This window comes from Lepisosteus oculatus, chromosome 14 (genome assembly GCF_040954835.1).
Source record: "Lepisosteus oculatus isolate fLepOcu1 chromosome 14, fLepOcu1.hap2, whole genome shotgun sequence".
In the NCBI taxonomy this organism is placed as follows: Eukaryota; Metazoa; Chordata; class Actinopteri; order Semionotiformes; family Lepisosteidae; genus Lepisosteus; species Lepisosteus oculatus.
Window position 1 is genome coordinate 54,247,842 of NC_090709.1, and position 25,899 is coordinate 54,273,740.

The following is a 25,899-nucleotide window of genomic DNA, read 5'->3' on the forward strand; positions in this document are numbered from 1 at the left end:
CCTCGTGTATTAGTACCTGTGTGTGCGTTGTTTGAGTTATCTCGCATGGTTGGATTCTGAGACCATTAAAAGAATCAATTTTGTGATTAACTGCCACAATTAATAATTGTCCCAGTAAATGCACAAACCCCTACAGAACTGGTGCCTCGTGAGAGCACACTACAACAGTGTGTGATCTCCTGTCCCAGCCTGAGGAGCAGACACCGAACCTGTCTCTCAATAATAATAATACAGTGTGTGATCTCCTCTCCCAGCATGAGGGACAGACACCGAGCCTGTCTCTCAATTATAATAATACAGTGCGTGATCTCCTATCCCAGCCTGAAGAACAGACAGTGACCCTGTCTCTCAATAATAATAATACAGTGTGTGATCTCCTGTCCCAGCCTGAGGAGCAGACAGCGAGCCTGTTTCTCAATAATAATAGAACAGTGTGTGATCTCCAGTCCCAGCCTGAGGAACAAACAGTGAGCCTGTCTCTCAATAATAATAATAAAGTGTGTGATCTCCTGTCCCAGCCTGGGGAACACTGAGCCTGTCTCTCAATAATAATAGTACAGTGTGTGATCTCCTGTCCCAGCCTGAGGAACAGACAGCGAGCCTGTCTCTCAATAATAATAATAATACAGTGTGTGACCTCCTGTCCCAGCTTGGGGAACAGGGAGCCAGACTCTCAATAATAATAACAGTGAGGAACAGTGAGTTTATCTGTCAATAATAATAATACAATGTGATCTCCTGTCCCAGCCTGAGGAACAGTGAGCTTGTCTCTCAATAATAATAATACAGTGTGTGATCTCCTGTCCCAGCCTGAGGAACAGACAGTGAACCTGTCTCTCAATAATAATAATACAGTGTGTGATCTCCTGTCCCAGCCTGGGGAACAGACAGTAAACCTATCTCTCAATAATAATAATCCAGTGTGGAATGTCCTGTCCCAGTCTGGGGAACAAACAGTGAGCATGTCTCTCACTAATAATAGAACAGTGTGTGATCTCCAGTCCCAGCCTGAGGAAAAGTGAGCTTGTCTCTCAATAATAAAAATACAGTGTGTGATCTCGTGTCCCAGTCTGAGGAACAGACAGTGAGCCTGTATCTCAGTAATAATAATAATACAGTGTGTTACCTCCTGTCCCAGCCTGAGGAAGAGACAGTGAGCCTGCCTCTCAATATTAATAATACAGTGTGTGATCTCCTGTCCCAGCCTGGGGAACAGAGAGTAAACCTATCTCTCAATAATAATAATCCAGTGTGTGAGCTCCTTTCTTAGCCTGAGGAACAGACAGTGATCCTGTCTCTCAATAATAATAATCCAGTGTGGGATGTCCTGTCCCAGTCTGAGGAACAAAAAGTGTGCTTGTCTCTCAATAATAATAGATCAGTGTGTGATCTCCTGACCCAGCCTGGGGGGCACTGAGGCTGTCTCTCAATAATAATAATACAGTGTGTCATCTCCTGTTCCAGCCTGAGGAACAGTGAGCTTGTCTCTCAAAAATAATAATACAATGTGATCTCCTGCCCCAGCCTGAAGAACAGACAGTGAGCCTGTCTCTCAGAAATAATAATACAGTGTGTGATCTCCTGTCCCAGCCTGAGGAACAGACGGTGAACCTGTCTCTCAATAATAATAATAATACAGCGTGAGACCTCCTTTCCCAGCCTTAGGAACAGACAGTGAGCCTGTCTCTCAATAATAATGATACAGTGTGGGATCTCCTGCCCCAGCATGGGGAACAGACAGTGATCCTGTCTCTCAATAATAATACTCCAGTGTGGAATGTCCTATCCCAGTGTAGCGGCAATGCTTGTTAATAAGACAGAATTAAGTGTTTCAGTGCTTTCCCAAATGAGGCCTCATCTCTCTGTTCATCTCTGTGGTGCAGCCACAGAGAAACTATTCATGCAGGCTGATTAAAGATGTTTTCTTTTGATAAGGGACAGCTCCCAAAGGGGGGTGCACTTAGCTAAGCCTGGCTATCATGATCAATAGGCATCCATTGGCGCCTATCTGTCTAGGGAGTGCCAGATGGACATCTGGATTGCATTCCTAAGTGTCAGGAGTAAGTGACTCATATCTCACCTTGATCAACCAATCAGGGACTGGTAGGGCCGAGTAACCCACGTGGGACTCTGATGCCCATGGAACTTTCAGCCAATCAACGAGCTGAAGTTCTTCCAGGTAAAAACAGGCAACACAGAGAGCCTTAAGTGTAGAATTCTGTGGACTTTTCTAAAGGGAATTCAAAGGAGAATTCCAGGGCAGGACGGCCCAGGAGCAGAAGGCTCCCAAGGGCAGGACATTCTCGCAGCGCGCCTCCTGACCATCCTGAGACTCAGCCCGGACAACCACGGAACGGCCAGTGTGTCCGAGTGCCAGAACTTTCCTTTGTTCTAAGAGTCGAGAGCGGAGGTTGCCAGAGAGTAACCAGAGGATCCACCCGAGGTTAGCACCAGCAGCAGGCCTGGTGAAAAGGTCAGAACTGTGGACAGCTGAATTACTATTCAGAACTAGCGCTTCATCAGGAACGAACTGGTCTTCTTCCTGACCTGCTGGGACTCACAGTCATCTTTTCTCCTGTGCACAAACTTCACTAGTTTCAGCCAAAACTAACTAGCCAGTATTCAGAGAGCATCAGCAGCGCACCGTCACAAGCCGCACAGCACAGCCTGGCACCGAGCCAGAGAGCGCAGATTGGACAGCAACAGCCTGCAACTGTTTCTTTGTGCCCGCAGGAGATCTGAATCCCCAGAGATTGGATGAGTATTCAACTTCACTGCATTACTGCTCGAGAATTCAATTGTTATCCCAACAAGAGTTATGTACTTGTTTTGAGTATCTAATGTAGAAGTTATAACCAAGTTAAATTACGAAACGGTCTAAATGAATGATATACTGAATGTATGTCCTCTTGATATATGTAACTCTTTGTAACTGACTGAATATATATCTTTTGTATTCTGATAACCCTCTCGATAAGATCTGTTTATATGCATATTCTATGTATTAATAAATGTATCCTCGTGTATTAGTACCTGTGTGTGTGCGTTGTTTTAGTTATATTGCATGGTTGGATTCTAAAGCCATCAAAAGAATCAATTTTGTGATTTACTGCTACAATTAATAATTGTCCAAGTAAATGCCCAAACCCTACAGAAGCATGCAAGAAAATGTGATCATTACCTATGGAATTTCCCGCCAGCGTGGAGCTTGAATTCACAACCTTGAGACTCAGTGTTCAAGAGTCACAGAAGAGGTCAGCCTGGTCTTCAGTTTGCCAACGATAAGCTCCGGCAGTGCTCCTCTGTAAAGCAGATTGTTCGGATCGGTTATGTGGGACGGCACTTCGATACTAAGATCGTTTGCAGCACACGCATGGTTTCCCCCTTCACGCAAAAAACATAGACGAAGGAAACTCTCTTGTCTTGGGCTGCTGACTCCCGGATTTAAAGCGCTCTGGGTGCCAGCTATGTCTCTAACAAGCACACTATAAAGACAGGAATTACACTTTGCTCACGTCACGCATGGAATGGCGAGGCTACTTGTTCCAATATTATCTAGTCTCACCTCATATGGTGCCGATTCCTGGTTTTCATTTAAGAAAGAGCACTGCAAACACCGTAAACAGTGCAAAACGTGTGATGAAAGAAGTCTTTTCCCCCCTTTGTCTAAAGCGGAACACAGCGGAGTCATGCCGAGGGTTGTGAGATCAAGATTTCAGTGGAGCACTGTCGTCTACGTCTTTAGCTACATGAGTTGGACATCCTCTTGTACAGGGAAAGCAGATTGAGATCCTCTGACATGAAAAGTGACAGATAAAAGCCATTTCTCATCCTTTCTCTTAGTGGTGGAACTATCGCATGTAAATGAGGCAACTTGCAAGGCGAGCAGGCTCGGTGCACACCGAACGCAGATGTCTCAGAGCAGTAGAGACGTGTCCAAGTGGCTGTCAAAGGACAGCACTTTGCTGGCGCCGTGGCTTAGTTGGCTAAAGCGCCTGTCTAGTAAACAGGAGATCCTGGGTCCGATTCCCAGCAGTGCCTCTCTTCCTGTCTTACTGTACAGAATTTATCCTTATGGGCAAATCCCATGCCTTTTAATTCAGGTGAATGCAAGTGTCCGTTTCCGTTCTGGAACAACTTCTTTTGAAAGAAATCTATACAGCTTGCGAAAGATGAAACACAAATCTTGCTTATCAGTGAAGAAGAGGTACTCCCAGCAGGCCAGCTAATACCAGCAAAAAATTTTTTTCACCCTAACCCAGAGAATGGAGAAAAGCGAGGCGCCTGTGGCTCTGCAGTGTAATCAGTTCGTGAGTTCGGCGGTTAGCTGAAAGAGTGGTAAATGGAGCTCGCCCCAGCCCGTCCTTATTCTTTTAAAGAGGATAAAAAATTAACTTCGCCGCCATTACTACCAGCTTTAAAAGACTGCCATGGGCACGGAAAAAAACACACTACAGATGACTTTTCTGGAACCGAAGCAGAGATTCCTTTACGAACCAACTGATAAAGCTCAGCCAGTGAATACTGTTAACAGAATGTGAAAGCACGATCAACTTTGTAACTGCAACCACAGGAAAAACAGCAAGAAGCAGGCTCCATTCCCCATTTAAATCTGTCGTGCGAGGCATGCTTTTTGCACGCATGAAGTAAATCCCACGATTGCTTTTGAACTTGGACAAAGTACTTCCAAAGGAGCGCGATGCGCAAAGATTTAACAAACTCAACCCCCGCCGACGATTTGGTGTGAAGAAGCAGAACATTCAAGTTTCACAGACAGAAGCAGCACGCCAGCACAGCCAACATTAAAACGGAGGGCACACTACGATTTGCATTGACACAAAAGTGATCTGGGCAGACATCGTTCCCTGCATAACGCAAAAAGTGACAAAGCGCTTTTGGGTTGAGAGGACGCAAGAAGGTTTTTGTTTTGTGCCTTGATGTCAAGCTGAGAAAGTATCTTTAAACACTTTGCTTAGTTTCTCGAGAGACTGCCAAAAAGCAGTTCCCTCCCTTTCGTCTGAAGCCAGCTGAAAGGGGGTCTCGACAGAAGCACCTGGTAGCGGTGGGATTTGAACCCACGCCCCCGAAGAGACTGGAGCCTTAATCCAGCGCCTTAGACCGCTGGGCCACGCTACCCGCTGTGCACTGTCTCTTTGTCTCATTACTTGCCCGGAGGAAGCCGGGTGGGTTTTGCTCTTGTCGCCCGAATTAGTGGCGTTATGACCGTGGAACCGACTGCACCTGCTTTTTCTGAGATGCTTCCCCTCTCATGGCGAGATCTCTACTTCTTTAACACCTCTTGATAAAGATCTTCTGTTGAGCAGGTTTCAGACCTCTGCGTACAGCACCCTTGATGTCATTTTATTTTTACAGCAGCCGCATCCGGAAAGTTGTGTCTTTTACGTTTTATTTGAACAACAAAACTACATACAATACAAACAAGAGCACATATAACGTATCAAGAAAATCGTCAGGGGCACATGCTATAATACAATGACACTTTATGAAAAATGATTACACAAAGTAAATAAAGATAAGGTCCGCACAGCTTGTTCTTACATTTCGAAAGAGTCCGTAAATACCCCTTTACGTCTATTTTGAACTGTTCAAATGTAGGACTCTTCCCAGACCATTTCACTTTATACCACATTCCTAAACGAGGATGCTTCTCCTGTTTTAGAACTATTTTGGGCGGTATGGCTTATACAGCACACCCACGGTATTCTAATGGTGGACTGCAGATCTGTGCTATAGTTCAGTCGAATTCAAAGGATCCAGCAATCGTACCGGATTTGTCTGGGATTCTGAAATGTCTCTTGCAAAAGTATTTGGGTTTGCTTGAACCTTTGATAAAAAAAGTGATCTGATCTGAGACTACCCAGCTTACAATCTCTGAGGTAGTTGTCACTAAACTCGGACGTGATGTGGCAAACATGTGCCGTGTGCCTTTACTTTTGTAAAAAACTGGTATCGGGAAAAGTTTCTTAATATTTCTTTTGATTAGCATGCAAGAAAATGTGATCATTACCTATGGAATTTCCCGCCAGCGTGGAGCTTGAATTCACAACCTTGAGACTCAGTGTTCAAGAGTCACAGAAGAGGTCAGCCTGGTCTTCAGTTTGCCAACGATAAGCTCCGGCAGTGCTCCTCTGTAAAGCAGATTGTTCGGATCGGTTATGTGGGACGGCACTTCGATACTAAGATCGTTTGCAGCACACGCATGGTTTCCCCCTTCACGCAAAAAACATAGACGAAGGAAACTCTCTTGTCTTGGGCTGCTGACTCCCGGATTTAAAGCGCTCTGGGTGCCAGCTATGTCTCTAACAAGCACACTATAAAGACAGGAATTACACTTTGCTCACGTCACGCATGGAATGGCGAGGCTACTTGTTCCAATATTATCTAGTCTCACCTCATATGGTGCCGATTCCTGGTTTTCATTTAAGAAAGAGCACTGCAAACACCGTAAACAGTGCAAAACGTGTGATGAAAGAAGTCTTTTCCCCCCTTTGTCTAAAGCGGAACACAGCGGAGTCATGCCGAGGGTTGTGAGATCAAGATTTCAGTGGAGCACTGTCGTCTACGTCTTTAGCTACATGAGTTGGACATCCTCTTGTACAGGGAAAGCAGATTGAGATCCTCTGACATGAAAAGTGACAGATAAAAGCCATTTCTCATCCTTTCTCTTAGTGGTGGAACTATCGCATGTAAATGAGGCAACTTGCAAGGCGAGCAGGCTCGGTGCACACCGAACGCAGATGTCTCAGAGCAGTAGAGACGTGTCCAAGTGGCTGTCAAAGGACAGCACTTTGCCGGCGCCGTGGCTTAGTTGGCTAAAGCGCCTGTCTAGTAAACAGGAGATCCTGGGTCCGATTCCCAGCGGTGCCTGTCTTACTGTACAGAATTTATCCTTATGGGCAAATCCCATGCCTTTTAATTCAGGTGAATGCAAGTGTCCGTTTCCTTTCTGGAACAACTTGTTTTGAAAGAAATCTATACAGCTTGCGAAAGATGAAACACAAATCTTGCTTATCAGTGAAGAAGAGGTACTCCCAGCAGGCCAGCTAATACCAGCAAAGTTTTTTTTTACCCTAACCCAGAGAATGGAGAAAAGCGAGGCGCCTGTGGATCTGCAGTGTAATCAGTTCGCGAGTTCGGCGGTTAGCTGAAAGAGTGGTAAATGGAGCTCGCCCCAGCCCGTCCTTATTCTTTTAAAGAGGATAAAAAATTAACTTCGCCGCCATTACTACCAGCTTTAAAAGACTGCCATGGGCACGGAAAAAAACACACTACAGATGACTTTTCTGGAACCGAAGCAGAGATTCCTTTACGAACCAACTGATAAAGCTCAGCCAGTGAATACTGTTAACAGAATGTGAAAGCACGATCAACTTTGTAACTGCAACCACAGGAAAAACAGCAAGAAGCAGGCTCCATTCCCCATTTAAATCTGTCGTGCGAGGCATGCTTTTTGCACGCATGAAGTAAATCCCACGATTGCTTTTGAACTTGGACAAAGTACTTCCAAAGGAGCGCTATGCGCAAAGATTTAACAAGCTCAACCCCCGCCGACGATTTGGTGTGAAGAAGCAGAACATTCAAGTTTCACAGACAGAAGCAGCACGCCAGCACAGCCAACATTAAAACGGAGGGCACACTACGATTTGCATTGACACAAAAGTGATCTGGGCAGACATCGTTCCCTGCATAACGCAAAAAGTGACAAAGCGCTTTTGGGTTGAGAGGACGCAAGAAGGTTTTTGTTTTGTGCCTTGATGTCAAGCTGAGAAAGTATCTTTAAACACTTTGCTTAGTTTCTCGAGAGACTGCCAAAAAGCAGTTCCCTCCCTTTCGTCTGAAGCCAGCTGAAAGGGGGTCTCGACAGAAGCACCTGGCAGCGGTGGGATTTGAACCCACGCCCCCGAAGAGACTGGAGCCTTAATCCAGCGCCTTAGACCGCTCGGCCACGCTACCCGCTGTGCACTGTCTCTTTGTCTCATTACTTGCCCGGAGGAAGCCGGGTGGGTTTTGCTCTTGTCGCCCGAATTAGTGGCGTTATGACCGTGGAACCGACTGCACCTGCTTTTTCTGAGATGCTTCCCCTCACATGGCGAGATCTCTACTTCTTTAACACCTCTTGATAAAGATCTTCTGTTGAGCAGGTTTCAGACCTCTGCGTACAGCACCCTTGATGTCATTTTATTTTTACAGCAGCTGCATCCGGAAAGTTGTGTCTTTTACGTTTTATTTGAACAACAAAACTACATACAATACAAACAACAGCACATATAACGTATCAAGAAAATCATCAGGGGCACATGCTATAATACAATGACACTTTATGAAAAATGATTACACAAAGTAAATAAAGATAAGGTCCGCACAGCTTGTTCTTACATTTCGAAAGAGTCCGTAAATACCCCTTTACGTCTATTTTGAACTGTTCAAATGTAGGACTCTTCCCAGACCATTTCACTTTATACCACATTCCTAAACGAGGATGCTTCTCCTGTTTTAGAACTATTTTGGGCGGTATGGCTTATACAGCACACCCACTGTATTCTAATGGTGGACTGCAGATCTGTGCTATAGTTCAGTCGAATTCAAAGGATCCAGCAATCGTACTGGATTTGTCTGGGATTCTGAAATGTCTCTTGCAAAAGTATTTGGGTTTGCTTGAACCTTTGATAAAAAAAGTGATCTGATCTGAGACTACCCAGCTTACAATCTCTGAGGTAGTTGTCACTAAACTCGGACGTGATGTGGCACACATGTGCCGTGTGCCTTTACTTTTGTAAAAAACTGGTATCGGGAAAAGTTTCTTAATATTTCTTTTGATTAGCATGCAAGAAAATGTGATCATTACCTATGGAATTTCCCGCCAGCGTGGAGCTTGAATTCACAACCTTGAGACTCAGTGTTCAAGAGTCACAGAAGAGGTCAGCCTGGTCTTCACTTTGCCAACTATAAGCTCCGGCAGTGCTGCTCTGTAAAGCAGATTGTTCGGATCGGTTATGTGGGACGGCACTTCGATACTAAGATCGTTTGCAGCACACGCATGGTTTCCCCCTTCACGCAAAAAACATAGACGAAGGAAACTCTCTTGTCTTGGGCTGCTGACTCCCGGATTTAAAGCGCTCTGGGTGCCAGCTATGTCTCTAACAAGCACACTATAAAGACAGGAATTACACATTGCTCACGTCACGCATGGAATGGCGAGGCTACTTGTTCCAATATTATCTAGTCTCACCTCATATGGTGCCGATTCCTGGTTTTCATTTAAGAAAGAGCACTGCAAACACCGTAAACAGTGCAAAACGTGTGATGAAAGAAGTCTTTTCCCCCCTTTGTCTAAAGCGGAACACAGCGGAGTCATGCCGAGGGTTGTGAGATCAAGATTTCAGTGGAGCACTGTCGTCTACGTCTTTAGCTACATGAGTTGGATATCCTCTTGTACAGGGAAAGCAGATTGAGATCCTCTGACATGAAAAGTGACAGATAAAAGCCATTTCTCATCCTTTCTCTTAGTGGTGGAACTATCGCGTGTAAATGAGGCAACTTGCAAGGCGAGCAGGCTCGGTGCACACCGAACGCAGATGTCTCAGAGCAGTAGAGACGTGTCCAAGTGGCTGTCAAAGGACAGCACTTTGCCGGCGCCGTGGCTTAGTTGGCTAAAGCGCCTGTCTAGTAAACAGGAGATCCTGGGTCCGATTCCCAGCGGTGCCTTTCTTCCTGTCTTACTGTACAGAATTTATCCTTATGGGCAAATCCCATGCCTTTTAATTCAGGTGAATGCAAGTGTCCGTTTCCTTTCTGGAACAACTTGTTTTGAAAGAAATCTATACAGCTTGCGAAAGATGAAACACAAATCTTGCTTATCAGTGAAGAAGAGGTACTCCCAGCAGGCCAGCTAATACCAGCAAAAAATTTTTTTCACCCTAACCCAGAGAATGGAGAAAAGCGAGGCGCCTGTGGCTCTGCAGTGTAATCAGTTCGTGAGTTCGGCGGTTAGCTGAAAGAGTGGTAAATGGAGCTCGCCCCAGCCCGTCCTTATTCTTTTAAAGAGGATAAAAAATTAACTTCGCCGCCATTACTACCAGCTTTAAAAGACTGCCATGGGCACGGAAAAAAACACACTACAGATGACTTTTCTGGAACCGAAGCAGAGATTCCTTTACGAACCAACTGATAAAGCTCAGCCAGTGAATACTGTTAACAGAATGTGAAAGCACGATCAACTTTGTAACTGCAACCACAGGAAAAACAGCAAGAAGCAGGCTCCATTCCCCATTTAAATCTGTCGTGCGAGGCATGCTTTTTGCACGCATGAAGTAAATCCCACGATTGCTTTTGAACTTGGACAAAGTACTTCCAAAGGAGCGCTATGCGCAAAGATTTAACAAGCTCAACCCCCGCCGACGATTTGGTGTGAAGAAGCAGAACATTCAAGTTTCACAGACAGAAGCAGCACGCCAGCACAGCCAACATTAAAACGGAGGGCACACTACGATTTGCATTGACACAAAAGTGATCTGGGCAGACATCGTTCCCTGCATAACGCAAAAAGTGACAAAGCGCTTTTGGGTTGAGAGGACGCAAGAAGGTTTTTGTTTTGTGCCTTGATGTCAAGCTGAGAAAGTATCTTTAAACACTTTGCTTAGTTTCTCGAGAGACTGCCAAAAAGCAGTTCCCTCCCTTTCGTCTGAAGCCAGCTGAAAGGGGGTCTCGACAGAAGCACCTGGCAGCGGTGGGATTTGAACCCACGCCCCCGAAGAGACTGGAGCCTTAATCCAGCGCCTTAGACCGCTCGGCCACGCTAACCGCTGTGCACTGTCTCTTTGTCTCATTACTTGCCCGGAGGAAGCCGGGTGGGTTTTGCTCTTGTCGCCCGAATTAGTGGCGTTATGACCGTGGAACCGACTGCACCTGCTTTTTCTGAGATGCTTCCCCTCTCATGGCGAGATCTCTACTTCTTTAACACCTCTTGATAAAGATCTTCTGTGGAGCAGGTTTCAGACCTCTGCGTACAGCACCCTTGATGTCATTTTATTTTTACAGCAGCCGCATCCGGAAAGTTGTGTCTTTTACGTTTTATTTGAACAACAAAACTACATACAATACAAACAAGAGCACATATAACGTATCAAGAAAATCGTCAGGGGCACATGCTATAATACAATGACACTTTATGAAAAATGATTACACAAAGTAAATAAAGATAAGGTCCGCACAGCTTGTTCTTACATTTCGAAAGAGTCCGTAAATACCCCTTTACGTCTATTTTGAACTGTTCAAATGTAGGACTCTTCCCAGACCATTTCACTTTATACCACATTCCTAAACGAGGATGCTTCTCCTGTTTTAGAACTATTTTGGGCGGTATGGCTTATACAGCACACCCACAGTATTCTAATGGTGGACTGCAGATCTGTGCTATAGTTCAGTCGAATTCAAAGGATCCAGCAATCGTACTGGATTTGTCTGGGATTCTGAAATGTCTCTTGCAAAAGTATTTGGGTTTGCTTGAACCTTTGATAAAAAAAGTGATCTGATCTGAGACTACCCAGCTTACAATCTCTGAGGTAGTTGTTACTAAACTCGGACGTGATGTGGCACACATGTGCCGTGTGCCTTTACTTTTGTAAAAAACTGGTATCGGGAAAAGTTTCTTAATATTTCTTTTGATTAGCATGCAAGAAAATGTGATCATTACCTATGGAATTTCCCGCCAGCGTGGAGCTTGAATTCACAACCTTGAGACTCAGTGTTCAAGAGTCACAGAAAAGGTCAGCCTGGTCTTCAGTTTGCCAACGATAAGCTCCGGCAGTGCTCCTCTGTAAAGCAGATTGTTCGGATCGGTTATGTGGGACGGCACTTCGATACTAAGATCGTTTGCAGCACACGCATGGTTTCCCCCTTCACGCAAAAAACATAGACGAAGGAAACTCTCTTGTCTTGGGCTGCTGACTCCCGGATTTAAAGCGCTCTGGGTGCCAGCTATGTCTCTAACAAGCACACTATAAAGACAGGAATTACACATTGCTCACGTAACGCATGGAATGGCAAGGCTACTTGTTCCAATATTATCTTGTCTCACCTCATATGGTGCCGATTCCTGGTTTTCATTTAAGAAAGAGCACTGCAAACACTGTAAACAGTGCAAAACGTGTGATGAAAGAAGTCTTTTCCCCCCTTTGTCTAAAGCGGAACACAGCGGAGTCATGCCGAGGGTTGTGAGATCAAGATTTCAGTGGAGCACTGTCGTCTACGTCTTTAGCTACATGAGTTGGACATCCTCTTGTACAGGGAAAGCAGATTGAGATCCTCTGACATGAAAAGTGACAGATAAAAGCCATTTCTCATCCTTTCTCTTAGTGGTGGAACTATCGCGTGTAAATGAGGCAACTTGCAAGGCGAGCAGGCTCGGTGCACACCGAACGCAGATGTCTCAGAGCAGTAGAGACGTGTCCAAGTGGCTGTCAAAGGACAGCACTTTGCCGGCGCCGTGGCTTAGTTGGCTAAAGCGCCTGTCTAGTAAACAGGAGATCCTGGGTCCGATTCCCAGCGGTGCCTTTCTTCCTGTCTTACTGTACAGAATTTATCCTTATGGGCAAATCCCATGCCTTTTAATTCAGGTGAATGCAAGTGTCCGTTTCCTTTCTGGAACAACTTGTTTTGAAAGAAATCTATACAGCTTGCGAAAGATGAAACACAAATCTTGCTTATCAGTGAAGAAGAGGTACTCCCAGCAGGCCAGCTAATACCAGCAAAGTTTTTTTTCACCCTAACCCAGAGAATGGAGAAAAGCGAGGCGCCTGTGGCTCTGCAGTGTAATCAGTTCGTGAGTTCGGCGGTTAGCTGAAAGAGTGGTAAATGGAGCTCGCCCCAGCCGTCCTTATTCTTTTAAAGAGGATAAAAAATTAACTTCGCCGCCATTACTACCAGCTTTAAAAGACTGCCATGGGCACGGAAAAAAACACACTACAGATGACTTTTCTGGAACCGAAGCAGAGATTCCTTTACGAACCAACTGATAAAGCTCAGCCAGTGAATACTGTTAACAGAATGTGAAAGCACGATCAACTTTGTAACTGCAACCACAGGAAAAACAGCAAGAAGCAGGCTCCATTCCCCATTTAAATCTGTCGTGCGAGGCATGCTTTTTGCACGCATGAAGTAAATCCCACGATCGCTTTTGAACTTGGACAAAGTACTTCCAAAGGAGCGCTATGCGCAAAGATTTAACAAGCTCAACCCCCGCCGACGATTTGGTGTGAAGAAGCAGAACATTCAAGTTTCACAGACAGAAGCAGCACGCCAGCACAGCCAACATTAAAACGGAGGGCACACTACGATTTGCATTGACACAAAAGTGATCTGGGCAGACGTAGTTCCCTGCATAACGCAAAAAGTGGCAAAGCGCTTTTGGGTTGAGAGGACGCAAGAAGGTTTTTGTTTTGTGCCTTGATGTCAAGCTGAGAAAGTATCTTTAAACACTTTGCTTAGTTTCTCGAGAGACTGCCAAAAAGCAGTTCCCTCCCTTTCGTCTGAAGCCAGCTGAAAGGGGGTCTTGACAGAAGCACCTGGCAGCAGTGGGATTCGAACCCATGCCCCCAGAAAAGACTGGAGCTTTACTCCAGTGCCTCAGACCACTCGGCCACGCTACCCGCTGTGTGCTGTTTCTTTGTCTCATTACTTGCCCGGAGGAAGCCGGGTGGGTTTTGCTCTTGTTGCCCGACTTAGTGGCGTTATGACCGTGGAACCGACTGCACCTGCTTTTTCTGAGATGCTTCCCCTCTCATGGCGAGATTTCCACTTCTTTAACACCTCTGGATAAAGATCTTCTGTGGAGCAGGTTTCAGACCTCTGCGTACAGCACCCTTGATGTCATTTTATTTTTACAGCAGCCGCATCCGGAAAGTTGTGTCTTTTACTTTTAATTTGAACAACAAAAATACATACAATACAAACGAGCACATAAAACGTATCAAGAAAATCGTCAGGGGTTCATGCTATAATACTGTACTGTTTTCAGGTTCCCTCAGGAAAAGGACAAGTGGCGACGTGATAGTTAACCAAGCGACAGCTTTATACTTTTATCGAAACCACACAAAACCAAACACAGGACATACACACACATGAGGAGACTGATGGAACACGTTCACATATTTAGGGTGGTAATTACTTAACAACAGGCTATACACTTATAAGGCTACACAGGACACTAAAACTACTATAACACTATTCACATATGCAGAGTCAGCTGCTGGTCATCGAGCTGACCCTCACTCTCCCCGGCTACAACTCCCAACCTGCTCCACGGTACCATGAGTGCCTAGGTGCACTTCCTCCTCACCACCGGGCCAGGGGGGTTACACTGTCCCCACCTGAAGCGTCTGGCGTCCCGCCGACATCGAACACCCCCCTCAGGCTATACTCATACTAGGCTAAAGGCTGTGGAACTCTGCGTGAGCAGCTGTTACGAAGCGGTGGTTGCCGGCGGCCCGCGGTCACCCCATTGTCGGTCGGCTCCGGCCCTGGCTGCTCCTCCGGAGCCTCCCCGCGGGGCTCCTCCTCCCGGTCCCAGTAGGGGACCAGGCGGTCTCGGTGCAGAACCACCACTCTCCCCTGGTAGCAGTCCTTGCCTACCACCCTGAGGACCTCAGCGGCCCCCTCCCACAAAGGCGCCAGCTTAGGTCTGAGGCCTTTGCGGCGGTGCGGGCTGTACACCCAAACCAAGTCCCAGGGCAGGAAGGCAGGCCCCCTGCAGAGCAGGTCGTAGTGCCGCTTCTGCCGGACTCCCGCCTGAGTCAGATGGGTCCGGGTAAAGCTGTGCACCCGCCGCATCCACTGCTGCAGGTCCTACTCGTAGTCCGGTCCAGCTGGTGGTGCCGACTCGTCTCCGGGCGGCGGGCCGAAGACCAGGTCCACCAGGGTTTGCATTTCCCGGCCCAGCATGAGTGAGGCCAGGGTACACCCGGTAGATTCCTGGACTGTGGTCCGATAAGCCCAGAGCTCGAGGGGGAGGTGGCGGTCCCAGTCCTGTTGGTGCCAGGACACCAGGGAGGCCAGCTGGGTGGCGAGAATCCGATTAAACCGCTCCACAGACCCGTCGCTCTGGGGATGCAGCGGGGTGGTCTGAGTCTTAGAGATCCCCAGGCGCTGGCACACTCTGGCGAAGACCTGGGACTTGAAGTTACGCCCCTGGTCACTGAGTAACTCCTCCGGCACCCCCAGCCTGGCAAACATCCCCTCCAGTAGTGCATCGGTGACCATGGGGGCACTCTGGTCCAGGAGGGCATAGGCCTCCGGCCACTTCGTGAAATAGTCCATTGCTACCAGGATATAGTGGTTTCTGGCCTCGGTGCGCGGAAACAGGCCCAAAACATCCACCCCCACCCGCTCCACAGGAGCCCCCACCTGGTGTTGTTGGAGGGGGGCCCGAGAGCACTCGAGGGGACCTTTCTGCGCCACGCACACCGCACACGTTTGGCAATACCGCCCCACGTCCCGGTGGCAAAGACCCCAATAAAAATGGCCTCGGAGACGCTGCAGGGTTTTTTTACAGCCGAAATCCCCCATGCCCGGCTGGCCATGCACCACTCTGAGCACAGCCGCGCGGAGCGACTGTGGCACCACCAGCTGCCACCATATCTCGCCACTGGAGGGTACCTGCCACCCCCGGCGCAGCACCCCGTCCTTTACCTCCAAGGCCTCCTACAGGACGCAGAGGGCCTTGACGGACTTTGGGTGCTGGGGGAGCTCCTCTCGCACAGGCCGCGCTCCTGCTGCCTTCCAGCGGAGCACCGGCCCCACGTCAGGATCAGCTGCCTGTTGCTGTGCCAGGTCTGACATGCCCACCCCCAGCAGCCCCTCCAGGGCTGTGGCCGAGGTGCTCGCCTCCGTCACTGTGCAGACGGCTCCCTCACACTGCTCCCACCGGGCGCAGTAGTGGCAGTCCGCAACCTCACAGGGGCGCCGCGAGAGAATGCCGGCATTGAGATGGCGAGATCCAGCACGGTGCACAACAGTGAAGTCATACTCCTGCAGGACCTCTATCCATCGCACCATCTGCGCCTCCGGCTCCTTAAAGTGGAGCAGCCAGGTGAGGGACGCATGGTCGGTCCTCAACAGGAATCGGGTCCCGAATAGGTATGGCCTGAAGCTCGCGACGGGCCACGCAGTAGTTCCGTTCAGCCTTATTCAAAGCCCGACTGTAGAAGGCAACTACCCGCTCCCATCTGGCCCCTCCTGTGCCAGCACCACGCCCACCCCCAAGTCACTTGCATCGGTATCCAGGATATACGGTAACCACGGATCGGGATAGGCTAGCACGGAGGGAATGGGAATGACAGTAAAGTGCCAGGGGCCCTGGCCGATGGAAAAGGCTGTCTTCGAGCGAGCATTGGGAGCGAGCGGTACCTGTCATTACCTGCTTAGTGAGCCCAAGATCTCATCAAGAATCGTATACAGCAACAGCATTTGGCGCATTGTTCCATACTCCGACCACTGTAAACAGGTGTAAACAGGTCCCTCCTTGAAATGCACTGGTCTCTGCTTGAAATGCACTTTCCTGCATTTGCTTTGGTGTAACTGGCTTCCCCTGCATGGGCAAATGTGAAGAAGATCCTTAGTAAGTCATTGAAGAAAACCGAGAAGAGGTCGGAGTGGCCTCTGTCGTTCATCAACGATCCACTCAGGCAGTACTCCGCCGTTTGTTCACAGGCTTTTTTTTGCCTTCATTTGTGCAAGTAGTAAAAGCAGACACCCCTATTCTGCCGTGACACAGATTCGAACCGGGGTTGTAGCAGCCACAACGCAAAGTACTGACCACTATACAATCACGGCGAGTTACCAATACACACGTGCAGGGCAGAAAAGGCTGTGCTCTCTTCGTGTGACAGGAGTCGGAAAAGTCCTGATGTTGCATTTCAACTGAGCCCCAGTATACATCGACCCTTCGACACTCTAAGTGCAAACACACAGTGCACTTGTTTTGTTTTGTTTTGTTTTGTTTTGTTTTGTTTCTTTTTCATAAATACAACAGTAGTACCTGATGTCTCAGTGGCTTTCAAAATTAAATTATGCATGCAAACCTGTGAACTAGAAAGATAACTAAGATATCCATCCATTATATTCCATAATATCCATGAAATATATGGCGCCAGGGCACCTCACCGTGTCAGGCCACCAGTGTGTCACACATATTTCAGCGCCATATACGCGATTAAAAAATAAATAAATAAAACTGGAAGGTCCAGCACCAGCTGGATTCAAACACACAACCTGCTAGCTGGTAGTCACGCACCTAGACCAGTAGGCTACAAGACAGCTCGCATGAACAGGCAGGCGATACAGCCCTACACAGCCCTGCCGCAGTACACGGATATAATCATACCGTTATTAAATTCTTGAGATACGCGATTCCATATTATATTCCCTTTTAATCAAATTCTAAAAGTATGCTTGTTGACTCCGGTATCACGTTAGTTAAAGACTTCGAAGCTTACAATGTTTAGGGAGAAATGGAATACTGGTGTGTATTTTTTTCTTTTCATGATAGGTGTCGCATTTTAAATCATTTTCGTAGTTAGAAATTATGAAACGCCCTGTTAAAAGCAAGGAAGTTTTTATGCCCGTTGAAGTAAAACAAAATGCCTGACAAAGTATGGCTTGGACAGATTCCAAGTGCTTGTACAAATGTGCTAAAGAAATTATACTTTGAGTATACAGCTTGTCCAAAGTCATCCATTATTAATACTATTAGTAATATCTTCAGTAAAGGCTTTGATGCATAAATATTTCTGTCCAACTGAGCAATCTTGCTTTCATAAAATATACCAACATTTTAATGACTGATGATTAACATGCTGTAATACACAGTTCAAAATTAAAGGCTCAAATGCTGTACATGAGACGTTAAGCTCCCCCTGGCGGTTTTACAAGGCGACGCCGGATAGTTAGTCACGTGACACACGTGAACCGCGTGATACCCCGGTGGGCGTGTCGCGGTATGCCGCGAAATACCTCACCCATTTTGAATGGCTGCATCTGAACATCCCCGACATAGAAGGTTGTGGAAGTGACTTAGAGATGTGCAGGTGCTCACAGAACACAATCCATCTTTTGCATCTTTTAAGTGCTCTTGATTAAACTATGCATAGTAAAACAGCAGTACTGATGATTTTCATGGACTGATGCACACTTGTTCACAACTCCAGTGATAAAACCTTGTCTGTAAATATTGTAGAACGTAAAAGGGTGAAACAACGCTCCAACCGCAGGAATGGTAACAGAAAGGATAATTTTCTTATTTAATACGTCCTTTTGAGATGCCTTGTCAACACACACAGACGTTAGAGCTGAACAAATATTTTGTACACAAGACGGCAGTGCGATATTAGAATTCCTGTCTTCTTGATGGATTCAGACTCCTTCTCAGAGGTCCATGCTCACCAAATAAGTTTACAGCTGTAGCGGCAATGCTTGTTAATAAGACAGAATTAAGCATTGCTGAGCTTTCCTAAATGAGGCCCCATCTCACTCTCCCTCTCTGTGGTGCAGCCACTGAGAAAGTATTCATGCAGGCTGATTTAAGATGTTTTCTTTTGATAAGGGACAGCTCTTAAACGGAGATGCACTTAGCTAAGCCTAACTATCATGATCAATGGTCATCCATTGGCGCCTATCTGTCTAGGGAGTGCTGAATGGACATCTGGACTGTATTCCTAAGTGTCAGGAGTAAGTGACTCATATCTCACCTTGATCAACCAATCAGGGATTGGCAGGGCGTGGTAACACCACGTGGGTCTCCAATGCCCGCCAAACTCTCAACCAATCAGCACACATCTGTGTCTTGGTCAAAAAGGGAGCGCAAGCTCAGATCGGGGCTCTCCTTGGCCATTTCCGCGCATCCTCAGAGACAATCACGTGACAACTGCTGTTGTCTGCACTGGGACTTGGAAGCTCAGATCGAGGCTCTCCTTGGCCATTTTCGCGCATCCTCAAAGACAATCACGTGACAACTGCTGTTGTCTGCACTGGGACTTGGACTTTGTTCTAAGCGCGAGGCCGAGGATCCCGTACGTACTCAGAATTCTACCAACGTGAATGCTCTGCTTGATCAATGGCAGCCTACAGTTGGACCCCGTCGAAAAACCTGAATAGCTTATTCAGAAGCAGCGCTGGTCCGGGAACGAACCAGCTTCTTCCCGGGCAAAAGAGTGACTTGTGAGGACTTGCGGTCACACTCTGTGCATAGATACTTTCTACTAGCCAGCCGGACTGCTGGTAGATCCCCTCGGAGCAACAACTGCCCTGCGCGCCGCGGTTAGATTCCTCCGCCCGTCCAACTCCGAGCTGCACCTCGACTGGTTGGCCGGTAGCCAGAGGACGCTGGGACAACGCCCATTGGACAACCGCTGGAACCGAGGCTGCAACAGAGCCTGTCAGCTGGTTTGGTGTTCGTGCCTGGAAATTCCAAATCCATACACAGTGGATAAGTAAACTCCATGTTCTACATTGCGTCTCGAGAATTCAATTGTACCTCAACACAAGTTGTTATCAATTTAATTCATGAGTATTGCATTTACTTCCGAGTTTAGAGTAACAGTGGGTAATAACACTAATTAGCGATTTGGTAACCGAACGATATATATTGACATATATTCTCTGTTGTGTATCTCTTTGTGTTTGCATCTCTTCGAGATTATATACAGTGCCTTGCGAAAGTATTCGGCCCCCTTGAACTTTTCAACCTTTTGCCACATTTCAGGCTTCAAACATAAAGATATAAATTTTTTATTTTATGTGAAGAATCACCAACAAGTGGGACACAATTGTGAAGTGGAACGAAATCTATTGGATTTTTGAAACTTTTTTAACTAATAAAAAAATGAAAAGTGGGGCGTGCAAAATTATTCGGCCCCCTTGCGTTAATACTTTGTAGAGCCACCTTTTGCTCCGATTACAGCTGCAAGTCGCTTGGGGTATGTCTCTATCAGTTTTGCACATCGAGAGACTGAAATTCTTGCCCATTCTTCCTTGCAAAACAGCTCGAGCTCAGTGAGGTTGGATGGAGAGCGTTTGTGAACAGCAGTTTTCAGCTCTTTCCACAGATTCTCGATTGGATTCAGGTCTGGACTTTGACTTGGCCATTCAAACACCTGGATACGTTTATTTGTGAACCATTCCTTTGTAGATTTTGCTGTATGTTTGGGATCATTGTCTTGTTGGAAGATAAATCTCCGTCCCAGTTTCAGGTCTTTTGCAAAGTAATACTAATAGGTTATAGCAGTATAACCCTGTATATGCGCGGACAGCACATACAAGGGTTAATTGCACAATGAACTGCGCCAAGAAATTTAAAATAGTCTTCTTTAGGTGTGATACAGTCTTTTAATACAGTCTTTGCTGTGCTCTTGAGGGTCCTTGTGGTATTTCGAGCTCTGGTTGAATGATAAGTGTCGCAGTTTAAAGTGTCGCAGTTTATTTATGGGTTGCAATTTAGAAAAAGTCAAAAACCCGCACTCAAAATGCAATTTAGAGCTTTCTGGCAAGAGGAGACACCCAAATTAAAAATGTAACATGCCACTGTTTGTGCATGAACAAAGTAATACTTGTATGTACTTGATATCTCTAATCAATCCACGGCGATATAGTTAAAGCAGAGTCCCCGCACAAAACGAAACTAAAACGCCCTGGGCATACCGTTTCGCGCTTCTTATCAGATGCTCAAAAGTAATTTGACCGTATGAAATGCATAATATAAACCTAGAAACATATACGTGAGCAGTATTTACGTAGTATCGGTGTCAAGACATACCTCTCAAATACTGTAAATCAAGTTAAAAATATCTCAAGACCGATTCTGGTCATAATGAAACCATGTTTCGTGTATGTTTTCTTTAAAGTACCGAGACCAGCCATATACTGTATGTTTATGTTCCAAAATTAATATTGTTTATGGCCTTCACACGCCTTACAGTATGCTCCTATTCTTTTTATGCTCAGCTATTAAGATTTCCCTTCAGTGGTAAAATTCCATATGAATATTCAATACTACAACGGGCACAGTAAAGACGTTTACAGTAAATTTTTCTACGACAGACCAACAGACCAAGAGTGCCCCTGTCGGTCAACCAATCACATACCGCGGTACCCCGCGTCATCTTGCATCATATTCCTCCAAAATGCGCAACGCCGTAGCCAATTACCTCCAGTACGTGTCTGTACCGGGCACTTTGAATGGCTGCATCTGTATAAATTGAATTGTTCTATTTTTCAGGCTTGCATATCATATTTCAGTTAAACCTTTTCTTCTATAGTAATTTCATTTGATATTAAAATTAGTCCTGATTTAAGAATTTTATAATAAGTTTCAGTTTCAGTTTAATCATGCCCAGAAGCTACCAAAACTGGTAACGTTCACATAATGTGTAATGCAAAAGCAGCAGTTGGGGTGGGAAACAAAAGGCATTTCTTGGTATGAATCCTAAAACTTCATAGATGGCGTTCTAGGACTTCTCGCTTCAGATAAAGCTGTCAATACATCATAGATTTCTACTCAATCAATATAAGCAGTGTTATCACCACCGAACGCTAAATATAGATCCTGGCAATAATTCATGAGTTGTTTGTTAGAAAATTGTTTATGTTTTTTTTTTAACATATTTTCAATACCAGACAAAAAGTCGGAAGTTTCAATTTCATGCAACTGATGAAATCTCTCTTCGATGGAAGTTATAAGTACAGTACATCCAAAATACTGCGGAATCAATCAAATTTACATGTTTCTTGTGGATCCAGAAGATCATTTTGAGACTCAAAACATGCCTGTCTTTTCTTTTTTCGAGGACGAAGGAGTAGCAGCAGGAGTAGCAGTTATGGCAAGAACGTGTTTAGAGTTCAGCACTTCTCATTTCTAATGCAGAGCCATCGACTCGGAAAGCACTGCCCGCGATAAAAGAAATTGCAGAATTGGTCTGTTCATGCTGCCTACACGCTTTGAATTGCTGGCATTTTCTGCAAGCGTTCCTTTTTGAGGGTTCATGAAATTCCTCACATTTGAGCCAACACTAAAATATTTCATTCGGGGTCGCCTAATTCATAGTGCAAACCAAATCTACAGGGGAATGCTGTGGCACATGAAGCCGTTTGTTATTCTGTTGTGAGGTGTGAGGGGCGGAATGCAAATCGAGTTGGTGAATAGAAAATGAAACAGGAGTCACTTCTTGAGCTACGAATTCCAAAAAGTATGAAAACCTGTGCATTTTAACAGTGCAGAATACTCACAAATTGCACTGAGTTGCTTGCTTTCTTCTGCTGCTTTTATATTTCAGTCATTCACTGTCAGCTAGTACTGGAACAATTCAAGAGAGGTAAAAACAGAAGCTGTCAGGAGTGGGATTTGAACCCACGCCTCCATTTGGAGACCAGAACACCCAAGCCAGCTGGAAAGACACATGTCCTTGAGTCTGGCGCCTTAGGCCACCCTGACAAGCAAGAGCAAGTGGTGTGCTGAATGCACCAGTAGTTGACTAAACTGAGTTTCTTCCCTGAAATGATTTGCTTGCGAAGAGCCAAGTTGCCTTGAATGGATCTTGGAAATCAAATATACGGATGGATTGTTATTCGGTTGTGAGTTTTGAGGGGCATATTATAAATTGAGTTGGTGAAAAGGCGCTTTTTGTTAGTCTGTCGGGAGGCTGCACAAGGTGTTTAGAGGGAGAACTTCTAAAAGGCAGGCTCTCTATGTTTAACATCAAGAAAGATTTTTTTTCTCAATGGAAATGCTCTTTGGCGCTTTCAGCTTTACGTAGGGAACAACGTCTGCCGAGACCACTTTTGAGCCAGTGCAAATGGTAATGTGCCACCAAGTATATTTAATATTGGCTGTGGTAGCGAGCTGCTTTTGTTTGTGAAGCTTTTACTTCTTTAAGCTGAATCATCGGCAGGAGTAGCTTATTAAATCTTTGCTCATAGCTCTCCATCAGAAATACCTTGTCCATGTTCAAAAGAGATCAGAGGATTTACTTCATGCTTTCACATGGCATACCTTACACGAAAGATTTAAATGGGGAATTGATTGTGCTTCTTGATGTTGTTCCTGTGGTTGCCTCGGTTACAATGGTGATCGTTCTACCACGTTCTGCTAGAGTATCCACTGGGTGGGCTTTATCAATTGGCTCGGATAGGTCATCAGTGCTCCGTCTCCAGAAAAATAATCAGCACTGTCTTTTTTCTGTGCGCATGACCGTCTTTTGCTAATATGATTTTAATTCAGTTTTTCTCTACTACTTTCAGAGTCTTTTATTGACCTTGCTGAAGCAGAGAAGTGACAATCACAAATGCGACCAGTTGTGCAGCGTATCTTAGGAAAATCTCAGTATTATGTGTGTGCTGTCCGCGCTCAAAATGCAATTTAAAAAAAGTCAAAAACCGCGCTCAAAATGCAATTTAGAGCTTTCTGGGAAGAGGAGACACCCAAATTAATAATGTAACATGCCACTGTTTGTGCATGAACAGGGTTATACTGCTATTCCCTTTGATACCCGATTAAAAAAAAAAATAAAAAATGTTTTGAATCCCCGGCGGAACCAGGCATCCATATGAATCAAGTAACAGGTTTATTCAATGCTGAAAAAAAGAAGAAAGAAAACACATTCCATAAGAATTGACTGAGCTCCGCTCTGTACCACGCAATGATCCCCCCAGAGTCTCAGTCCCGGGTTATTTGGGTTTTTAGACAGAGGGTAAAAAACTCTCTCTCTGGCTTGACCTCCCCCTCCCTGTGTATTGTCTGTTTTTTTGTTAACAAGGCTCGCCAGCTAATATGAATCGAAACCTGTCTTTCTAGCTTTTAAAGTCGTGCGAAGTGTAAGCCACAATTCAAATAGAGAAAAAAGAGCTGACTGGCAAGATTTAAGATGTGGCTGTCAATGTTGGATTAAAAAAAACACATTGCCAGACGTTTGTTGCATTGCTTGAAAAATAACTTTATTTCGAGAGACTGGATAAGTATTTCAAGTGTTTTTTTAACTTCCTGAAAAACAACTAATAATTTAACTATATGTGCAAACGTTTTATGATAAGTCACTGTTGTGAATGTCTGTGGACATGTGCTGGCTGGACAGTAGGCTCTACTGTACACAGAGAGGGGCGGGAGGAGTGGACAAGCCGGTACATACTCTTAGAGTTTGATTAATAGGGAATATAATACAAACGTTGTTTGGTGTTAATGTGTTGTTAAGTGTGAATTTGTACCTGTTTCCCTGAGGTCTGGCTTTTTTTCTGGAAAACCATAACTCTGGTCTTGTCCAGATTGACTGTCGGCGCCCAGGTCTGACAGTGCTGCTCCAGCAGCGCCAGGTTCTGGCGCAGCCTCTGTTCTGTGGGCGACAGCGGGACCAGGTCGTCTGCAAAGAGCAGGAACTCGATTTCCATAATTAATGCAGATCAGTAAATCAAGGGACAAAACAATTATTGCGCCCGGCTCCTCAATGGGCTTTGACGTGCTAATGCGTTGGTTTAACAGTCCGGGTGTGGCAAGCCTCTAATGTCTCCAGACTTCGGCAAGAGGCACCCACCTTTCATTGGAAGCCAATGAACATTCTAGCCGTACATGTGAATATAGCATAAATACACAAAGGGATTGGGTGAGCTCCCATCACAAAAAAAACTGCGAACCTGCACTACAGCGACCACAGTACAGTATGGAGACCAAGACCTTTTACGGGAAGAGACGGGGTGCTTCTACCGCCCCAGCTTCCAAAGAGCGAAGGGTAAGCAAATACAGCAGACTTCATCTGAAATACGTGATTACAGCGTATATTACAAGGTATTATTGCCGTTTTGAATTTTAAATTCAATTATAATTATTTCTTTGTAGCCTGTTCTTCAAGAAAACACCGTACGGGCGAAACGATCTACCACCAGGACAGTAAAAAAGAAAGCGGTAAGACGGAAAAAAAGAAAAGTTTATTTTGACTTCTGTTCCGCGACTGATGAATACTACTGTGTGACTTTATTTCTTACATGAATTATGTTATTTTGCCACAGGCCGTGGGTCTCTGCTCTCGGCCACTGGCCACGGTGCCAACCTGTAGAAGCAGCACCTGTGTGGAGACATTTCGGCAGCAGCGGGAGCAGTACAACGCATTACTGGGGAGGACTGGGAGGCTAGAGACACTCCTGAAAATGCAGAGGAAGGAGACAGTATGTTCCAGCAGTCAAACAGTTGAGCAGCTGTCTCTCGAAAAGTGCCTCTCCCCGCCGCGCAGGTTGCAATGCCTGGCGGAAGCTCTGCCCCCCACAGAGCACACACCGCCTCAGTACACTCCATCCCGGCCTCTCCGTTCACCACCGCATGGGAATTGGTTGATGCTGTCCCCGTCGTCTATCTCCCCCCAGGAAGCACAGCAGAAGTCACAGACGCCAGTGGGACGAATAATTCTCCCAGATGTCCAACTGCTACCCATCACTCAGGAGATGGAGGGGGGGTTGTACTTGCAATGCATCGGCATAGACGGGAAAACAAGAGCCGACCGCTACGCCACCCTCATGTTTCGAAATCTTGTGACTTTTGAAATTTACTGGGGGTGGACCACGTCTGTAAATTTTGATGGGTCCAGAGGCAAAAGTGCCTTGCCTTGCAATCTCCGGGAAACCATTAGTAGCATGGTGAATCGTAGATTCTCAACCCCTACTTTGTGCGACTGGAAAATAATTCGTGATCGGATCAACGAAATGCTTCGTAGAAGGAGGTGCTCTTTTCCTCTCGTCTAACAGTCTGTCCACATACACAACATTCCTGTTAGACAAGAGGAATGTAAAAAAACAATTACTTTTGTCAATGGAAACCTGTGTGTGTGTGTCTCTCTCTGCTGGATGTCCCTCTCA

The 25,899-nt window shown here is 45.9% G+C and overlaps 6 non-coding genes across 6 annotated transcripts; 3 read left to right on the top strand and 3 right to left on the bottom strand.

Moving 5' to 3' along the window:
• Positions 1 to 5,054: 5,054 nt before the first annotated feature.
• On the bottom strand, positions 5,055 to 5,136 carry trnal-aag (transfer RNA leucine (anticodon AAG)). The gene has a single exon. It is a non-coding gene; the product is annotated as a tRNA-Leu (tRNA).
• Positions 5,137 to 6,814: 1,678 nt separating this feature from the next.
• trnat-agu (transfer RNA threonine (anticodon AGU)) lies at positions 6,815 to 6,888 on the top strand. The gene has a single exon. It is a non-coding gene; the product is annotated as a tRNA-Thr (tRNA).
• Positions 6,889 to 7,892: 1,004 nt separating this feature from the next.
• trnal-aag (transfer RNA leucine (anticodon AAG)) lies at positions 7,893 to 7,974 on the bottom strand. The gene has a single exon. It is a non-coding gene; the product is annotated as a tRNA-Leu (tRNA).
• A 1,678-nt stretch (positions 7,975 to 9,652) lies between these two features.
• On the top strand, positions 9,653 to 9,726 carry trnat-agu (transfer RNA threonine (anticodon AGU)). The gene has a single exon. It is a non-coding gene; the product is annotated as a tRNA-Thr (tRNA).
• Positions 9,727 to 10,739: 1,013 nt separating this feature from the next.
• trnal-aag (transfer RNA leucine (anticodon AAG)) lies at positions 10,740 to 10,822 on the bottom strand. The gene has a single exon. It is a non-coding gene; the product is annotated as a tRNA-Leu (tRNA).
• A 1,677-nt stretch (positions 10,823 to 12,499) lies between these two features.
• On the top strand, positions 12,500 to 12,573 carry trnat-agu (transfer RNA threonine (anticodon AGU)). The gene has a single exon. It is a non-coding gene; the product is annotated as a tRNA-Thr (tRNA).
• The last annotated feature ends 13,326 nt before the right edge of the window (positions 12,574 to 25,899 follow it).